The sequence below is a fragment of the Pavona decussata genome, unplaced genomic scaffold (genome assembly GCF_977016875.1).
Source record: "Pavona decussata unplaced genomic scaffold, jaPavDecu1.1 SCAFFOLD_58, whole genome shotgun sequence".
NCBI classification, from domain to species: Eukaryota; Metazoa; Cnidaria; class Anthozoa; order Scleractinia; family Agariciidae; genus Pavona; species Pavona decussata.
The window spans coordinates 5,670,659-5,677,217 of record NW_028145480.1 but is presented as its reverse complement, the minus strand read 5'-3'; the positions used below and the strand labels follow the sequence as shown (position 1 = coordinate 5,677,217).

At 39.7% G+C, this 6,559-nt stretch overlaps 1 pseudogene; it reads right to left on the bottom strand.

Moving 5' to 3' along the window:
• Nucleotides 1-1,906: 1,906 nt before the first annotated feature.
• On the bottom strand, nucleotides 1,907-4,729 carry LOC146479885 (uncharacterized; annotated as a pseudogene).
• Nucleotides 4,730-6,559: the final 1,830 nt, after the last annotated feature.

The following is a 6,559-nucleotide window of genomic DNA, read 5'->3' as shown; positions in this document are numbered from 1 at the left end:
TATTGAATTTCACATCAGTAACTTAATAGATTACAATGGTCGTTAGCAAATATTTATAAAACCAAAATATTTTTCTACTACCCCCCCCCCCCCCCTCCCTCCCTGATTTGCTAACCTAGCCCCACTCTCTCTCAAACGTCTTCTAACCGCGCAACGATTTGGCTTTGAATTCGGCGCGCGCTCTGAGATCAGAACTAAGTCATTAGACATAGCGTTTCGTTTGGCTTCCTGAAGCAAAGTTTTCCTGAGGACATCATTAAGTCTAGTGAGGGGAGAAGTCTTACGAGTGCAGTTTCTGCCTCGTACTAATATGCTTGCTACCAATAGTCCTCTTTTAAGCTAAACGAGTAATTTTCAGTTACTCGGGCTTGGACTATTAAAGGCTTGTATATTGTGGGCTTTGCTTGAGGAGGTGACAGTCTTTGGCTTTAAAAAGTAGGTCTTAGGGATGAGTTCTTTTCGGGCAACGTGAAATTTTCGCGAATTGTTTACCCAGCCAAAGACTTAGTATATTTTTGTGGTGGAAAAGGGCGCTAACCCTTCCCTTTTCAAATGTTGATTTTAACATCCGGGATATAAGCTGATATGGAAAACACTAGCAAGAATGGGCAAGAATTTTCTCTTCAAGAAGCGTGAGTTTGAAAAGCTATTCTATTATTTTTCGCCGTTATAACTGTAGCGTTGTTAGGCTAGTCATCGATTAGTCGAGAAGTGCGATTTTGGTCGGATTTCCGGACTCAATGTCATAAATAATTTCCAGATGTTCGTTCGGCGTGATTCTCATTACATCTTGAACTTATAATTAACACGGAAAATCAATTTAAAACGCTGGTTTGCCCCGATTAAGCCGATTCTTTTGTGGAAGGCTAGTCTTGAGTACTTAAAGACCGGGTTTTGGTTGAGATTTAAGATGCGTTGGCGCTGTTAATAATTACCAAGTGTCACACTTGTTTAGTCGGATCACAGGTCATGTCTCATTTCACTCGGGTGTCAATGTCACGTCTAATTCCAAAGAAAAGCCCCTCTTTTCTCTTTCATAGTATTTCCTGACCTTACTTTCTTGTGATGAACCGTAACTGGAGTATTGTTAATGACTAGCATATTCCTTCAGCTTAGAAAGTCTCAAAATGTGCTCAATTTCTGTAGCCACCTTTTTGAAAATCAGCTCAGAAATAATCTGAGTAATAATAATTAAAATACTTATATAATAGTAGTCGGTAGAGTAATGTATAGCTATGAATAGTAATGATATGATAATAATAATAATAATAATAATAATAATAATAATAATAATAATGTGCTAGGCGGCCGGTCGAAAGAGACATGACAGAGATTAGTGTGCGATCACTGGTTGGGCGGAAGACTACTCAAGTCCTAGAGAAAATGCGGAAGGCCGTTTTATCGGCGACGCTGAACATTGCAAGAACTTTCAAAATAGTAACATGATGTTTTATTCTACCAAGATTGATAGACCAGCCATGAATAGACCAGCTGTGATTTTTATACATTTTTATATAAACTGTGACTTTTAGATAGTTTTATATATTTTATATTTTTAGACTATGACATTTATATATTTTTATATATTTTATATTTTTTATATATGTATCTATATTTTATTGATTTACTCACGTGCTATATTAAGTTTCGCTTGGCTCAGAGGTTACGCTACGCGCCCTGTGCTGCTTCTTATACTGTGCATACAGATAGTTTTACTGCGCATAATAATAACAATAATAATAATAATAATAATAATAATAATAATAGTAGTAATTTGACAATAAAAATCTGCCATAAAATATTGCAAAACATAGCACGACGTTTCGACGTTTCCAGAACGTCATTATCAAGTGAAAGTAAAATAATAAATCCGGTGTATATAGTAAAAAGATGAATAAATTGAAAGCTAAACAAAGAGTTTTGCTCTAATGGACTCGCTCTGGGAGTTTAAATTGGGTCTAATTGTTCTTATGTACAACATTTCATAAACAAAGACAATCCCATTTCGTGCTACGCTTCTTGAGCATTCTAAATTGGCTCTCATTGAGTAAGCTAATCTTCCCATGGGCATCTCTCAGGTGGCGACCAATGGCAGAGTATCGATGATCAGCAACGCGTTGAAACAAATGGTGCGTCGTATATCCGACGTAATTTGAATCACACAAATCACATTAGACAAATCACAGTAAACAAGGCTATGCTGATTTACGATGCATGGTTTGATCTCTTTAAGCTGTAGGTCTTGCTCAAGTTTCTTGCTGCTGTAGATTGGTTGTACACCAATGCCGATTTTTGAACTGCGATCACGCATTCGCCTCTTGACCATGTTCGCTGAGACTTGATCTTTGAACAGAATACTGACTCTTAAAGTTTTATCAGATTTTGTCTCAGCCTCTGGTGAAGAGGAATTATCACATTTGTCGATGATACCATTCACCAAAGAACTGGGGTAACCAAGGTGATGAAACATAGATTTTAGATGCATACATTCATCGACGAATGCTTGATGCGTAAAGGACAATTCCTTTGCACGATGAACCATTGTATCGATAAGACACTTCTTGTAGCGCAAATCGGTGTGACTTTGAAAATGAAGTAAAAGGCCCGCATTCGTGGGTTTACGATAGACCTGCGTCTCCAGCTTATTGCCGTTCTTTCTTCGTTAAGTACACTCACTTGGGAGGTTGATTGGACGCATCTCGACATGCCTTAATGTGACAGCGTGATGCTGTTAGTGAGTTCATATGTGCTAGATGCCTTAATGTGACAACGCAATGCTGTTAGTGAGTTCATATGAGTCAGTATGTGACTGTGCATCCGCGCGATGCGGTTCCAGTCGATACCGACATTGCACCCTTGCTCACTATAGAGTCTCCAGTAGCTCAGTGGTCAGAGCATCCGACTAGATCAAGGAGGGTCATGGGTTCAAATCCCACCTGGGACTCGGATTTTTTCCGAGTCCTCGTTTCTCCCTAATTCACATCTAATATCCTAATAATAATAATAATAATAATAATAATAATAATAATAATAATCTCAAAAAGCACTTATCTACAATTGTTCCGAGCTCTTTACCACGTAACATGAAATAGACAGCAACGAATATTCATACTAAATGAATCAGCCATATTTTCACTTAGGATCACTGTAATGATCTATATGCAGGTTTCTAATTGTTGTTCAGCGTAAAAAGCAGCCTATTCAGTTTGTCTTGCATTCAGTTTTTTTAATTTGTTTCCTATTCTGTACACCCGCGAAGGGAGGGGTACTCCCCCCGCCGACTCTTTCACACGCAAATCCCTTATGCGCATTTGTCACGAAATATAAACCCAAAACTTGCGATATAATTTCAACGGTTATTGGTTTTCACTATGAATGTCTGAGGGGGCTAGTTGGAGGGTCAGCGTTTTGTCGAAACCCTAAAGCAGTCCACCTTACTTTACGGAATGGCTGTTCTAAGTGGGATGTGCTACATGGTGTAGCGTCAACTGTTAGATCAAACCTGAATTTCCAGGTGGGGATGGCCTCCCCTAAAAACGACTGCGTGGGAGGCTATAAGGTTGGGAAAGCAGGAATTTGTTTGCATTATTTAATTAGCTATTGTAATAGGTGGGATATTAGATAGAAGAGATTAATATACGTACATTTGAAGGGGTGCGTTGAATAAGGCCCTATGTGACTTGATATAAGGTCAAATTCTCCTTTTATTTCACAAGCGAAAACAAGAAAATTTGGAAGGAGATTCTAGCAGTTTATCAGAAGTTACTGAGTGCTTTTTCCAGGCACCCCTTCATTTGTTTTGTTCGTGTGGCTCTCTATTAACCATGGATAAACAAAGTATGACTGACTAAGTAAGGTTGCTGAAGTGTGAAATGACTATGTTAGAGAGCCCCATTAACCCTTTAACCCCTAATATCAAAGAACAAATTCTCCTATCTTGTCCGCATACTTTTCTTGTAAAAGGTATTGGGAAGAACATTGTATAAAATATCAAGAAAATTCACCTTGGGTGATCATATCCTTAATTATCATGTTGTATATTAAGGCGGGGCTCTACCTGAATTTGAGTGAAATTTGAAGAGGTTTTAAGACTGGATGGAAGAAAGAAAATGATTTTTGGAACACTAACAGACAGTTGATACCCACGCAAGAGCACCCCAGGTTTCTAGTGGACTAACTTGGTATCCGTCTATTAATTATTAACTACAAATTCTAATTTTAAAACTTCACTCAATCTTCAACATTTCTTATTTCTTTTAGTTTTACCAATCCTTCAAGAAAAATTATTTCCTTCCAAATATACCTAAAAATCACCCAAACATTCATAAAACACCCCAAATCATTGATTTGTGCAATGAATGGAGGGTTTTTGTATTGCTTGAAATGCGAACAAGATATTTCCATTTGACCGATTTTAAGCGGCGTGAAAACGACTTTCAGGTGAACCCCCACCTTAAAGAACTTGATAGATGTATACCGTCAGTCAGTGACACATGCATACTCCGTAAAGAAAACCGAGCTCTCTCAACAGGAGTCTCCTGTAGCTCAGTGGTAGAGCATTCGAACTAGTAATCCGAAGGTCTTAGGTTCGACTCCTGCTGAGAGAACTCGGATTTTCTTTTTCTGACTGTTAAACTCATCGCCAATAGTGAATCTGGCCCCAGGTTGTCAAGTGCGACTAAAGCCACGGTCAAACTGACGCAACATTTGACGTAACAACACGCGACATCTCTACTTCCGTATGTTGCAACTTGTCACGTTTGGGGTGGGGTGGGGTGGGGTGGGGTACAGACGCCGTTTGCTGCCGGCAAGGCTGGTGGGAAACAAAAGAAAGAAACGCGTTCGATTATTTTGCAACGTTGGTCGATTAAGGCCCGAGTACAATCCTCTTCCAGTTTGCGGCCGTTGTTTCTCATTTTTTCGATGCTGTTTCCGTTACTTTGAGGTGGATTGGGTTACTGCCCAGTAACCTGAAATGTATGTGCGGCCATAAAGGTATGGTTTTTGAGCCGTATTGCTCTGGATAGGGTGTAGATTTTAACTTCTTTGCTCTGAAAATGGATTCTAGAAACCGCAGGTCTGAAAATGTGTATAAATTTTAAAGGCCAGGTCTGTAAAAGGGTACCGGAAAATTACTTTGGTATGAAAAAGGGTCAGAGTTTCGCGAGTCCCCAATCCAACTAGACTGACTTCTTACTGTGCCTTTCAATGACATGCGGAATCAGAAGTTTAAGATTCAACCAACCACTGCCGTCAATCACTGCAGCGGACCTCTTAGAAAACAACGCTTGGATCAACGGGATCAAAATGTCATGTTCGTGCGCTGTGATTGGCGGATTTCGATCCACTTTGTCGGTTTCTGTATTTTTGCGGTCAGCCGGTTGCCGCCGTAATTATGATTGACAGCAGTAAAAAACACAGAAAGTAGAAAGTAGAGTACAAGAAGATACGCCAGACCGCAAAAAGGCTTTTTAAGGTATGCTGTGTTGTCTTGAAAAGAGAAGAATGCGTTTCAATTTTTTTTTTCGTGGCTTTATTGAGATGTTTACTTACGGTTAATACTTGAACCGAACTTAATGTCCTTATTTCAGTTCGAATCCAAAAAAATTGGTACGGAATGGCATAACATGTGGATAGTGCTGTGCACGCGCTGCGGACCTGTTTGTTTACGGACACTCACTCACTCGCTCGCTCGCTCACTCACTCACTCACTCTTACATGACTGAAGACCCACAAAAACTATGAACATTTTTATAAAACTTGTATGGAGAAAATAGAAAATATCAGATGAATTTTTTCCAAAAAGAAATAAAGAAACAGCTAAGTGGCTAAGTCAATTTCCTTCGGGTTTAGTTTTAAGGGAAAGCTAAGAAAATTGACTTCAAGCAAGATATCATGTTTCCCTGGCATAAAATTATCGAAGGAAATGAAGTGTCCTCAATTTTTCTATTCGTACTGTGTTGGAGTGGCCTATTTACATGAAATGGTTTTAAGTATCATTCTAGCGGTACCTATCCCCCTCAAGATGGAAGGGGGGGGGGGGGGATTAGTGTGCCCTTTTTTCCACATTTTCCGTCCCGGGGATCGAGCGTTAGTCTGCCCGGGGCATTTAATGGCTTCGTAATTTTCAACTCCGCACAGCATTGTTGCTTCATTTCGATTATAAGTCCATCAGCAAAGGCAATACGCATACGGAGGACATAAATGCGAACGAACGTTCACTGGAACAATACTGAGAAATACGACTTATCGGAGACTGTCCCAAAAGCGAGCAAATCAACTTCTTTTTCAACTGTACTGAGAGGCATTTAAACAGCTCGTTTACCCCCCACCCCCTGCGGGGCATTTCTCATTTTGGTTTCTAAAAATGTAAATGCTCGGGGATTCGCCCGAAAGGAGGGGGATGGGCACTTCTAGAAATGACTGATGCATTGTATAGAAAACTTGACCGAACATCTACTTCGGCTTAAATAAAGTGTCCGTGTTAACTGTAATGACCGTAAGGCGCGATTCTACTAAACACTAGCGCAACAACTGAGAGAGATTTAGAAATTACGCA